Source organism: Stegostoma tigrinum, chromosome 14, assembly GCF_030684315.1.
Source record: "Stegostoma tigrinum isolate sSteTig4 chromosome 14, sSteTig4.hap1, whole genome shotgun sequence".
Taxonomy (NCBI): Eukaryota; Metazoa; Chordata; class Chondrichthyes; order Orectolobiformes; family Stegostomatidae; genus Stegostoma; species Stegostoma tigrinum.
In genome coordinates, this window is record NC_081367.1 from 11,605,606 (window position 1) to 11,619,824 (window position 14,219).

The following is a 14,219-nucleotide window of genomic DNA, read 5'->3' on the forward strand; positions in this document are numbered from 1 at the left end:
TCTGTCCAATACTTTAGTCTTTGATTCTGTTAATATTACATGGTTCGTGCACCAGTCTTCAAATTGTTGCGTCCAGGCAGTTATTTCCCATGTGAGCCCAGACACAAGGAGTGCCGGTGAAATTCTGCACAATGCAGGCATCGCACCAGAGCTCATTTCAAAGCTCAGACACATTATGGGCACAAACCCTGACTGTGATTTCCCTCCCAGAGCACCAATACTAAATGTCGCATCCTCACTGCACCCAGCGCTGGCCTGGGCTCGACAGGAGTAACATCAAATCTGCATTCATCTGATTGACATACAGTTATTAGCCAGGGAGCCTGCAGAGGGAGCCGAACTGTGTTCCTTCTGCATTTCAGCTACTGTGTTGGTCTCTCCCATCAGATAAGCAACTTGTTCCATTCAATTCTGTAGATGTGTTTTTAAACTGCTGATATCTCAGCTCACGTAGGTTCTACTCTGATGATCGTGGTCATGAGTTTCTTCATACTCTTATGGATGAGCATGTTTAGATGATTGCTTTCTCAGAAGGTGGTAAAATCACCCAAAATGTTAGAGATATTGGACAGTGCTGCTTCCTGTTAGAAAAGCAGCAGACAAAGTTGGTCTGAACTCTGGTTAACATAAACAGCCTTTACAATTAAGGCTATACATAGCCTGATTTGTATACTGGATCTCATCTGTCTTGTGCCAATGGCTTTGGCTTTCCAGTTTGTAACTTATACCATGAGCTGAGTCTCAATAACCTGGGTTCTTGCAAGAATTGAAAAAAAAATCACATTACCTGACTGTGCAGTTGGCTCTGGACCATTGATTCACCCATGGTCAGTCCTCAACTGTCACAAACAGGTACACTCTATCGAGCAACTTAAGGGAGAAAGTGGAAAATAACACTATTTGTATAACACCTTTCACCAACTTGTGATATCGCCAAGCACCCTTTCAATCAAGTTAGTATTTTTGGAGAAAACAAATCAAATCGATTTTTCTGAAGAAGGATCTAGGCCCGAAATGTCAGCCTTCCTGCTCCTCTGACGCTGCTTGTCCTGCTGTGTTCATCCAGCTCTACACCTTGTTATCTCAGATTCTCCAGCATCTGCAGTTCCTACCATCTTAGTATTTTTGGAGTCCAGTCGCTGGTGTGGAACCACATGGACCAATTTACACATTTCAAGTTCTCTCAAATAGCAACAAGACAATGAGCAGAGAACCTGTTTTGTGATGGTGCCAGAGAGAGGAAAAAATACTGGCCATCACTGAGGGACCTCTGATACCCAGTTGATACGCTTCCCACTCAAAGGGCAGCCCTTCAGAGAGTGCAGCACTCCCTCAGGATTGCACTGGGCATGTCAGTCTGAATAACGCATTCAGGAAGCCAGTATGCGACTTTAAACCACCACCTTTTAACACTAAGCCCTAGCCGAGCCACAGCTGATAAAGATTACAGGCAGCCTGTGACAAACCTGCCCGTTTGAATCATGCAGAACTGCGAGGGAGCTATGAAGATGTTTGGTGCTGACTGCAAAATAACCTATAGTGTCATGGGGGCTCACATAAAACACTTGGGACAGAGGTGGCTGTTGTACACGCACCGTGAGGATTAATTTTAGATCTCACAACAAGCTGTGGTTACAGAAAGAGGAACAGTAAATAAAAGTAGAACTGCAACAGAGATTAAAAACCTGCTACAGAAGCCCGAGCATCTCAGATATCAACCTTCCCTTCCTAGTACATAGAACTTAAACTAAAAAAAAATTCAACAAGGCTTTAAATTAATCTTTAATTATGCAGTAACAGCTTTGAGGCTTAAAAGCTTTGTGATTTTTGACAAGCCCATTTCAAACTGATGCCAAGTTAAGTGATGGAAAGAGACCTTATTTAGTTATTTATTTATTCAGGTTATTCCTTTTGAAGGGTCTAAAATGGAGGTGTCAGCCTCACCACTAGATGTAAAAATGGCTGACTGAAGCTTTGATCCACAGTAAACAGCTCATTGCTATCAAAGGGTTTTCAATGATTGCTGAGTAACAGGTTGAATGACTTTAAAATATGCAGCTCGACGGATGGAGATTGATAGATGTGGACGGTATTTTTCCAGAGAGCTAATCAAATTGGTGTCCCTTGTGTGATCGAAGTTTGGTGTCACCGTCACAGATAAAGATGCCATTGGCATTCGACATGAACCTACCTTCAAAGCAACGTTCTTAAACTTGAGGAGAATCATCCTTAAAATCTAGGACGCTTTTATGTGGAAATAAAACTGAGAGCGCTCTTGGAGGTGATGTAACATACTAATATTTTCAAACTTACAATTGCTAGAAATTTCTTTCGTTTCTCCTGCTTGGCCACAATAACTTTGCAGAAATCACATGAATAAAGCTTCTGCTGATTTTCCACCCAAATAAGGGCCAATTGGGAATAGCATAATTCCTAATATCAGGAATGAGCTATAGGAAAGACGGACCCTGGTTGTAACCAGCAAATCTAATTTCTACCAATGTGATTCACGTGGCTTAATATTTGGCCAGTCTTTCTGCTTTAATATATCATTATGTCTATAAATAAATTTGAATAGGTATCTTAGCCTGCATTTAGAAACTTAGTATTGTTGGATTTTCATTCCCGCTCAGTCAATAGGCAAGCGTAGTGACCATGCCACATATTATTCATAATCAGTTGGATCCTGTTATAGACAGTCATAGAGATATACAGCATGGAAACAGGCCCTTTGGTCCGACTCCATGCCAATCAGATATCCTATATAAATCTAATCCTATTTGCCAGCATTTGGCCCATTTCCCTCTAAACAATTCCTATTCATTTACCCATCCAGATGCCTTTTAAACATGTAATCATACCAGCCTACACCAGTTCCTCTGGCAGCTCATTCCATACACACATCACCCTCTGCATGAAGAAGTTACCTCTTAGGTCTCTTTTATATCTTTCCCCTCTCACCTTAAACTGATGCCCTCCAGTTTTGGCATCCCCCCACCACAGGGAAGAGACTTTGACTATTCACCCTGTCCTTGCCCCTCATGATTTTATAAACCTCTGTAATGTCGCTTCTCACCTCCGACAATCCAGGGAAAATAGCCTCAAGCCTATTCAGGCTCTCCCTGTAGCTCAAACCCGCCAACCCTAGCAACATTGTTGTAAATCTTTTCTGAACCCTTTCTGGTTTTACAACAACCTTCCTGCAGCAGCAGGACCAGAATTGCACACAATACTCCAAAAAAAAAGGCCTAACCGATGTCGTGTACAGCCACAACATGACCTCCGAAATCCTATTCTCAGTGCACTGACCAATAAAGGCAAGCATACGAAACACCTTTTTCACTATCCTGTCTGTCTGTCTCCGCTTTCAAGGAACTATGAACCTGCACTCCAAGGTCTCTTTGCTCGTGAACACTGCCCAAGACCTTACTATGAAGTGTGTAAGTCCTGCCCTGATTTACCTTTCCAAAATGCAGCACCTCACAATTATCTAAATTAAACTCTATTTGCCACCCCTCAGCCCATTGGCCCATCTGATCAAGATCCTGTTGTACTCCGAGATAACCTTCTTCACTGTCCACTACACCTCCAATTTTGGTGTCATCTGCATACTTACGAACCTTGCCTCCTATTTCACATCTAAACTATTTATATAAATGTCAAAAAGCAGTGGACCAAACACTGATCCTCACAGTACACCACTGGTCACAAGACCCCAGTCTGCAAAGCAACTCTCCACCACCACCCTCTTCCTTCCACCTTTGAGCTATCCAAATGGCTAGTTCTTCCTCTTTTCCATGTGATCTAACCTTATTAACTTGTCTACCATGAGGAACCGTGTCGATTCCTTACTGAAGTCCATATAGATCAAATCCACTGCTCTGCCATCAATCTTTGTTATTTCTTAAAAAAAAACTCAATTAAAGTTACTGAGACACGGTTTCCCCACACACAGCGCCGTGTTGACTATCCCTAATCAGTCCTTGTCTTTCCAAACACACGTAAATTCTGTCCCTCACAATTCCCTCCAACAACTTTCCCACCACTGATGTCAGACTCACCAGTCTATAGTTCCCTGGCTTTTCCTCACTACCTTTCTTGTGGGATCATGTTAGCCAACCTGCAATCTTCCAGCACCTCACCTATGGCTTTCGATGATAAATATCTCAGCAAGGGGCCCAGCAATCACTTCCCTAGCTTCCAACAGAGTTCTAAGGTACACCTGATCAGGTCCTAGGGATTTATCCACCTTTATGCATTTTAAAATGTCTAGTCCTCCTCCTGTGTAATATGAGGATTTTTCAAGATGTTGCAATTTATTTCCCCATGTTCTGCATCTTCCACATCCTTCTCCACACTAAGTACTGATGCAAAATACTTGTTTGGTATCTCCCACATCTCTTGCAGTTCCACACATAGGCAGCCTTGCTGATTCTTAAAGGAGCCCTATTCTCTCTCTAGTTACAGTTTGGTCCTTAATGTATTTGTAGAAACTCTTTGGATTCTCCTCAACGCTATTTGCCAAAGCTGTTTCATGCCCCCTTCTTGCCTCTCCTGATTTCCCTCTTAGGTACACTCCTATTGCCTTTATACCCTTCTCAGGATTTACTTGATCCCTGCTGTCTATACCTGACATATGCTTCCTTCTTTTTCTGGACCAAAACCTCAAATTTCTCTAGTCACCCAGCCTACCCTACACCTACCAGCCTTGCCCTTCACACTAATAGGAACATACTGTCTCTGGACTCTCGTTATCTCATTTTTGAAAGCTTCTCATTTTCTGGTCTTTCCTTTACCTGCAAACATCTGCATCCAATCAACATTTGAAAGTTCTTGCCTAATACGTTCAAAATTTTCCTCCTCCAATTTAAAACTTTAACTTTTAGATCCGGTCTATCCTTTTCCATCACTATTTTAAAACTAATAGATGTTATGGTCACTGGCCCCAAACTGCTCCCCCACTAACACCTCAGTCACCTGCTTTGCCTCATTTCCCAACAGTAGGTCAAGTTCAGCACCTTCTCTCATAGTTACATCTGCATACTGAATCAGAAAGATTTTTTTGTACACACTTAAATTCTCCTCCATCCAAACCCTTAACACTATGGCAGTCCCAGCCTATGTTTGAAAAATTAAAATCCCCTGCCATACCCACCCTATTTTTCTCACAGATAACTGACACCTCCTTACAAATTTGTTTCTCAATTTCCCGCTGACTATTGGGGGTCTACAGTACAGGCCCAATAAGGCAATTGTCACTTTCTTATTTCTCAGTTCCACCCAAATAACCTCCCTGTACATATTTTCCAGGAATATCTTCTCTAAGCACAGCATTAATGTTATCCCTAATCAAAAACACTACTCCCCCTCCTCTCTCGCTGCCCTTTCTATCCTTCTTGTAGCATCTGTACCCTGAAGCATTAAGCTGCCAGTCCCACCCTATCTCTGAGCCACATCTCTAATTGCTACGATATCCCGCTCCCATGTTCCCAACCATAGCCTGAGTTCATTGGCCTTACCTGTTAGGCTTCTTGCCTTGAAATAAATGCAGTTTGCTTTGCTCCTGCCTGCCTGATTTGCTCTTTTTCCAAACTGTATCAGTGTCAGATGGCTCTTTTTCCTCACTACCTCCCTGGGTACAAACCATCACCCCGCTCCCCTACGCCCTCTTGCTAGTTGAAAATCTTCCAAGCAGTTCTAGCAAATCCTGCTGCCATTATCATAGCCCCGGTCCTATTCAGGTGCAATCCATCCGTCTTATATAGGTCACTTCGAACCCAATCGGCATTACCCATAGAACTAAGACAATGAATAAACTAATGGACTCAAGTCTCAACAAAAAGTGACTGCATATACAAAAAGGTGTTGAAGAAAAGCTTGGCCTATAAGTGTCTATTTTCACAATCCATTAAAAAAGGTAGTTCTAAATTTAATTCACTCAGTATTAAAGCAATGCCATCAGTCACCAGTTTTACATCATGCCTGATATTACTCCACATTGACTTCAATGTAAGTTGAAATCAGGTGAAATGTATAACCGGCATTTTACTCATATGTTGACAGGCATCAGGTTGAAATGACCACCAAATATGACAGTATGAGAGAGAGATCAGGTTAAATTTTGCTGCAACTGTGTGGGCTTATATGTAGATTATCAAGAGAACCGGTGGTGACAGTCTACTGCTTGAAGTCAAGTGGATATCTGCTTGCAGACCAACCACACCAATTCAAGATTTATCCCACAAACATCATTAGGGTGGGGCTGGTGGCAAGAATGCTGAGCAAAAGCTGCTTGGGTGAGAATTGTAGGGAGACATCAGTGTTGGGATGATGTTTTAGCTCCTCTGGAGTTCTATTCTTGCAGGTCCATACACCCTTAGGGCAGCTCAGGTTGTGCGAAGATGCTATTCACGGTAAGTAGCCCAAGTCTCTCCAGGGGCTGCTAAAGGGTAGAAGGCAGCCACTCTGATCAAAGAGTATTTTGGACAACCAATTAGTGTCTACCAATCATGCGACTACTAGTCATAGGTAATTGGGGGTCTTTTGGCCATGTGGCTAAGATTGGCAGTACCTTGCACTAGAAGCTCAGAAATGGGATCACTGTGTGAGGAAGACTCAGTAACACAAACACAATCAGTCGGCAGACCACCAATATTCCAGAACACTACTGGTGACACAGCAATCACCCTGATTCTCTGATGGAAGTGGGCAAGAAGCAGAGCTGTATCAGAACAGAGTGAGGTACAGTGTAGAAAGCAGAGAAGACTGTGATAGATGGGTAGTGCCATGCTCTTCAGTAATAACCGAGTGCTGCTTGCAAGTCACACTCTATTACAGATCTTCCCTGCACGTACTGCAGGAAGGGGTTTCTAAAGTCTTGGCTCTGCCAAACTGCATATATGCTCCATACGGGAGCAAATAACCAGAGATGTTGTAAGCAACAAATACTGGAGATCACAATGGGTCAGACAGCATCCGTGGACAGGAGCAAGCTAATGATGAGTCTAGGATGATTCATCATCACAGCAAGACACCTAGACTCGAAACATTAGCTTGTTCTCTCTCCCTGGTTGCTGTCTTACCCATTGTGATCTCCAGTATTTGATGTTTTCAGTGCAGATATACTCCAGCCTTGTGTCAGTGGGAGGAGATAGCAGCATGGTCCATTCTATACAGCAGTAGTGGGAATTTTGCTTATCTGGGCTTCTTGCTTTGAAACCGCCTAAAGACAGGTCTCTTGTCAGTTTCAGAATTAGCTCCCCATCTCAAACTTAACCTGAGTATCTACTCTTCCATACATAAACAATTCAAGCCTTTTGATTAGATTCCAGCTGAACTTGCTCTCAACTACCCATTAGTCTATGTATGAACTGTAAATTATATACAGTTGTCTTAATTGTATGCAGGTAGAGTGCATTCATTGTGGTTCACTTGAGCGCATATAAAGCAATGTCAAAATGTAGACTGGCTGCGTTGGGAGGAACGTGGTTAAGGTTTCAATCTGTAAATAAGTACATGACTGAGTAAACGTTGGTCACTACACTAACCTTCATGAACTGGAGCTCTGGATCAGAATGCAAACCACATGAACTCTATTACAGTCAGACCCCCTTGGGGATTTATTTGGCTGTCAATGAACAATACAATCATAGGAACTACAAAACAGACGGTAGGCAGTTTGTAAGGAATCTGGGGCATATTTGCAAGTAAGTTGAATGACCACAAATTTAATTGAAGAATGAAAGAAACAAGAAACATACTTAGAAAGAATAACTGCAGGATTTTGTTACATTGTAAATGGATTTGCACTAAATGGTTAAATCCACTGGGTGAATTGTTCAGCTGCAGACTACGTCATCCTTACTGAATACACAGCCACCTCTTCCTCTTTTACAGACGCTTTTGCAGAGCAGCTTAGCCTTGCGTTCTTGATAACTTCTGCAAAAAAGCTGAAGCAGAAAGCAGTTTTGAGTGAAGTCTAGCTAAGGGTGCAAGCTCTGATGTACGAGTTAAGAAGCCTTGCTGTCCATGCTTCACCTTGCTTGTTAAAGTCAAGCAAGGAAATAGGAAAAAGTGCTTCAATGGTCACACATGTCCAGTGACCGAGCAATGTAAATTCATCACTACCATAAACCCAGACTTAACTGTTACAACAGGGCGCTTCTGCAGTTACATTTAGATCAATTATCAAGGACTATATCGAGTGGCTAATATTGCTTTCAGGTACATTGGCATTAAAATCTTCCACTAAGTATTCACAACGGCGTTTAAAGAGATAGCGCCTTCAAGATCAGAAATTGTGGCTTGTAATCAAAAAAGGTCCTCCTGGTATAAATCTACACTGCAGTGTTACACTGCTCCAAAGTCTGCAGACTCAGCTGGGACCTGCACACCCCAAGGCCTTCAGTGCCATTTCCAGGGTGGTCTTGAGGAAGCAACAAACAACTGCATCTCCCAACAGCGAACCATTTCAACTCCCACTCCCATTCCTTGGACGTCATGTCCATCCTGAACCTCCTGCATTGCCACCATGATGCCACCCAAAAGCTGCAGGAACGGCATCTCATATTTTGCTTGGGAACCCTGCAGCCCAATGGTATCAATGTGGGCTTCACAAGCTTCAAAATCTCCCCCCTCCCAACCGCATCCCAAAACCAGCCCAGCTTGTCCCCGCCTCGCTAACCATTCCTCCCACCTCAAGCCCCACCCATATCTCCTACCCACTAACCTCATCCCACCTCTTTGACCTGTCTGTCGTCAATAACTCCCCACCTACATTCACCTTCACTGGCTCCAACTCCGTCTCTTTGACCAGTCTGTCTCCTCTCCACCCTATCCTTCCCTCTATCCACCTTATATCTGACTTCCCCTCTCTCCCTATTTATTTCAGAATCCCATTCCCTTCCTACATTTCTGAAGAAGGGTCTAGGCCCGAAACGTCAGCCTTCCTGCTCCTCTGATGCTGCTTGGCCTGCTATGTTCATCCAGCTGTACACTTTGTTATCTCAGATTCTCCAGCATCTGCAGTTCCTACTATCTCAACTAAAAGGGAGACCTTAGATTGATTATTTTTACGTACACTGTTAGTTTATAAACAATGCTTTTCACGAATGGGCATGAGGCAGATGCTATGGTATGATTGACTGGAATTGGATATGTCTTTTGAAAAGGTTGAATATACAAGTAAAGAGGGAAAGCAGAAAGAGCTGGGATTTGATTAGACAATTTCAGTGTAAGATCCAGCACAGATATAATGGATGGATTGAGTAAAAATAAAGTACTTGTAACAAAATAAACAAATTAACAGCACAAATACATGCTAGTGGGTATGATCATACAGCTGTAGAGACATGGATACAATGAGATTAAGATCGGGAACTAAATATTGAGAGGTATGTGAATTTTTGAAATGCAAAACAAGAAGAAAAAGGTGGTGGTGATATGGGATGGAGTGAGAACAATAGCAAGAAGTGGGCAGCACAGTGGCTCAGTGGTTAGCACTGCTGCCTCACAGTGCCAGGGACCTGGGCTCAATTCCACCCTTGGACAATTGTCTGTGCAGAGTTTGCACGTTCTCACTGTGTCCGCGTGGGTTTCCTCCCACAGTCCAAAGATGTGCAGGTTGGATGGATTGGCAATGAGAAGTGCAAGGATAGGGTTGGTGGGATGTTCCTTAGAGGACCGGTATGGGCTAAATAGCCTGCCCCCCAAGCAATAGAGATTTGATGATTCTATGAAATGATTATAGATTGGAAGAATTGACGGGGTCGGGGCAGGGAAGAATCTTTTTTTTTTATAAAGAGCAAAGATGACATTCATAGACGTTAGTCCATAGGGCCCCTGACAGCAGTTTTATGATGGGACAGGGAATACATCAGGAGATACTGAGGTCATGTTAAAAAGGCAGTATGTTAACCATGCGAGATTTTAATCTTCACATAGATTAGGATGGTCAGTTTGGTAGAGGCAGACTTGAGGAACAATTCACAGACTGCATTTGGGACAATTTCCTCAAACAATATGCTGTGTACCAACCAGGGATCAGCCTAGTTTGGATCTAGTGATGTGTAATGAGGCATGTTTACTAAATGATGTCAGAGTAAAAGGTCCTTCAGAAACAGTAATAATAACAAACATGATCGAATTTCGCATTCAGCTTGAGAGGGAGGAACTAGGTTCAGAAACAATTGTGCTAAGTTTAAATAAGGACAATTAACAAGGGACAAGGGCTTGACTAGCTGGAGTGGGAAAGGAGATTAGCAAAAAGAAGTTGAGGACAAATGGCAGACAATGAACAAAAGTGGCTCATAATAAAAGATATATCCCAGTGAGAAAGGTGGATTTTAGGAATGGGATTAGTTCCCGCTAGCTAACTAGGGAAGAAAAAGAATGTATTAAATTGAAAGAAAACACATCCAATGTGGTAAAGACGAGTGGTAAATCAGAGGATTGGGAAAATTTTAAAAACCAACAAAAGACAAGTCAAAAAATTGTAATTAAGGAGATAAACTTTGTGGGTGAACTGGCAAGTAAAGGAAGAATTCTCTCAGGGTAGTGAATCTGTGGAATGTTTTTGCCACATACGGCTCTAGAGGCAGAGTCACTAAGGATGTTCAAGGCAGGCTTTAATCAGCAAGGGAATCAAGGATTATGGGGAACAGACAGGAAAATGGAGTTAAAGATTATCAGATTGGCCAAGATTTCATAGAATGGTGCAGCAGGCTCAATGAGCTGAAAGGCCTACTTCTGCTCCTTGACCTTATTTCATAAATAATCCTCAGGTTTTATTCGTTGAGAATCAAATGTATAATTGAGTATCGAGAGCACACTTGGTGCTATCAGATATCCCCATTCATATACATGTCCCAATCTGGTGAAGCAGAGCACGTGATAACTCAGAGAGCACTCAATAGGAACCTCTACCATGTAGTTTCACTGAAGTAGCAACAAAGCTAATCATGAATGAAGAAACAGCTAGAATGAGTCTTTCAGCAGGACAGTTAAAGGCTGTGACAAGAGCCAGGAGCAATTTCCTTCACAGCTCAGAGCATACTGCCCAGCCAAATTAATGCCAGAATCCTCCTCCATCCCAATTCATGGTCCACATTTCAATCACGTTCTCCTAACCCAAAGAGAATGACAAACCTAAAAATAGGAGCTGATTTACGTCTACTAAGTCTGTTTTAATTTAAGATTGCAACAAGGGAAACAAAAGGCAATGCAATGTCAGTCAATTGAATTGTTGATTCTAATTAAGTTGAGCAACTCTTCATTTCTAACAAAATTATTTCATGATTTTGCTTATGCTTCTCTTTGTACACTCACCTATTGGAATTGAATGGATAATGTTTACATAAACACAGAAGTTGCTGGGAAAGCTCAGCAGGTCTGGCAACATCTGTGAAGAAAACAAAAAATCAGAGTTAACATTTCGGGTCCGGTAACCCTTCCCCAGAACCAGATTCTCAGTTTCGAGGAAGGGTCACCAGACCCAAAATATTAACTGATTATTTTTCTTCACAGATGCTACCAGACCTGCTGAGCATTTCCAGCAACTTCTGCTGTTGTTCCTGATTGACAGCATCTGCAGTCTTTTCGGTTTTTATGCTAGCGTAAAAATTTGCTATGTCAACCATCACATCGCAATTGCAGACTCCAGCCATTAAGTGGCACTGTGGAGTGAGTTTCTGAATTCTCACTCCGAATTCTGTTGACATCATCAACACAGATGAAAAATATTTTCAAATGGCCATGAGCATTGCTACTGTCAATTCAAAGGCATCTGAATCTGGCTCAGTTACAGCCAACTCTCATCTCTTGAATCAGAAGTTGTGAATTCAGGACACAAAATCCAGGCTGACACTCCAGTACAGTGCTGAGGTAGTTGAAAACATTACATTACAGCTGAAATGTTAAACTAAGGCATTATCTGCCCTCTTAGCTAGATATAAAATGTGCCACAGCTCTATTTTAAAAAGGAGCTTTCCCTGATACACAAGTAAATATTTATCTCTCAAATCAACATCTTTAAAAAGTCAGTCACTATTTTATTGCTGTTTGAGAGAATGAGGTGTAGAAATTCACTACCTTGTTTTCTACACTGCGAGAGGGACTGTTGTTAATTAGGTGCAAAACCCATTGGGACACCTTGACTCCTCGTTTGAAAGGTGCTAAACAAATGCAAGTTGGAGGTGCAGTGGACAGCGAAGGTTACCTCAGGGTACAATAGGATATTGATCAGATGGGCCAAAGGGCTGATGGAGTTTAAATTAGGTAAATGTGAGGTGCTGCATTTTCAAAAGGCAAATCAGAGCAGAGCTTATACATTTAATGCTAAGGTCCTGGGGAATGTTACTGAACAACGAGACCTTGGAGTACAGGTTCATAATTCCTTGAAAGTGGAGTCAAAGGTAAACGGGATAGTGAAGAAGGCAATCAGTCAATGCTTTGAATATAGGAATTGAAGGTCATAATTGTGGTTGTGCAGGACATTGACTAAGCCCCTTTTGGGATACTGCATACAATTCTGGTCTGCCTTCCATTGGAAAGACGTTGTGAAACTTGAAAGGGTACAGAAAAGATTTGCAAGTATAATACCAGGCTTGGAGGGTTTGAGCTACAGGGAGAGACTGAATAGACTGGGACTATTTTCCCTGGAGTGTCAGAGGCTGAGGGATGACCTTATTAGAAGTTTATAAAATCATGAGGGGCATGGATGGCATAAGTAGACAAGGTCTTTTCCCTGAGGTGGGGGGGGGGGGGGGGGGGGGGGAGTCCAAAAGTAGAGGGCATAGGTTTAAGGTGAGAGGGAAAAGATTTAAAAAGGATCCTAAGGGCCAACGTTTTCACACAGAGGGTGGTACGTGTATGGAATGAGCTGCCAGAGGAAGTGGTGAGGCTGGTATAATTACACCATCTAAAGTGCATTTGGATGTGTATATGAATCGGAAGCATTTAGAGGGATATGGGCTAAATGCTGGCAAATGAGAGTAGATTTGTTTAGGACATCTGGTTGACATGGACAAGTTGGACCAAAGGGGCTATTTCCTGATGTAAAAATGAAAAAAAAACCACACTTAGAATCATTGAGAAGTACAAGTGTATGCTGCTGATGCAGAGCTTTGGGAACCAGGAGCACATTTCAAGAGTTAAATACCACATGATAAAATTTACTGTGTTTACAGTGCTGGTGCCCTTCCTGCAATAAACTCACTGACATCTGACTCTAGGGATCTAGTCACTTTCTAGTATCTCATCCATGTGGTCATTTATTGAATGTGTTGACAGGACTTGTATATAGATAATACACACATTACAAATACGTATCCAACTAATAGGGCTACATCATAAACAGGGACTAAAGATTATCATTGTCCTCCGACTCAATCCCAAATTCAGGAGAGTCCTGTAAACCTTCCCTCTCATGTGTTCATCTGCCCATGGATCCTAAAGTAAACACTTAATGCATGGAATAAGACCGAAAATAGATCACTCAGCTGACTCCCTCCAGAAGCTGTACATAGCTTTTCATGTTAAAGTTTCCATCCAACCTCCCGGAGGGCTCATACAAGCTTAGAGAAACAACCAAGAAAAAGATGGGAAATTAAAAAAAAACACAAACGCTGGAAATGCTCAGCAGATCAGCCCGTGGATAGAGATACAGGATTCAATGAATAGCGTGTGTTTCTTCAATATAGATTCTCTCAGGCCTGAAGAAGGCATACACAATTCAAAAACGTGAACTTTATTTCTCACGTCATTGATGTTGCCAGACCCACAGTGTTTCCAGCACTTTGAATTTACAAGAACTGCACTGTCTTGTTTTTTTTCAAAATTGGCAACACCTCCCCTCAAACCATTAGCCACTGAAAGCACCAGGGCATTGATTCAATATCATAGTCCTGCATTCACAATTTAGAAGCCCCACTCCAGAGATGGCACATCCCCAATTCTAGCAATTAGGAAGACTTCTTAGAGTTTACATCACTCGGTACATCTTCTAAAAAGGCCAGATGGCTCTAACCAACAAACAAGATCATTCATTCACCAGGCATGGGCATTGCTGGTTGGGCCAGCATTTACTGCCCATCCCTAATTGCCCACAAGAAGGTGGTGGTGAGCCCACCTTCCTGAGCCACTGCAGTCTGTGTTGTGTGGATACACCTACAGTGCTATTAGGGAACAGAGTTATGGGATTTTGATCCTGTGGCAACAAGGGA

General features: G+C 42.3%; 1 protein-coding gene across 3 annotated transcripts in view; it reads right to left on the reverse strand.

Moving 5' to 3' along the window:
- inpp5d (inositol polyphosphate-5-phosphatase D) overlaps positions 1-14,219 on the reverse strand; it is a 121,275-nt gene that overhangs the window by 94,955 nt on the left and 12,101 nt on the right. The gene's annotated exons all lie outside the window — the stretch shown is intronic.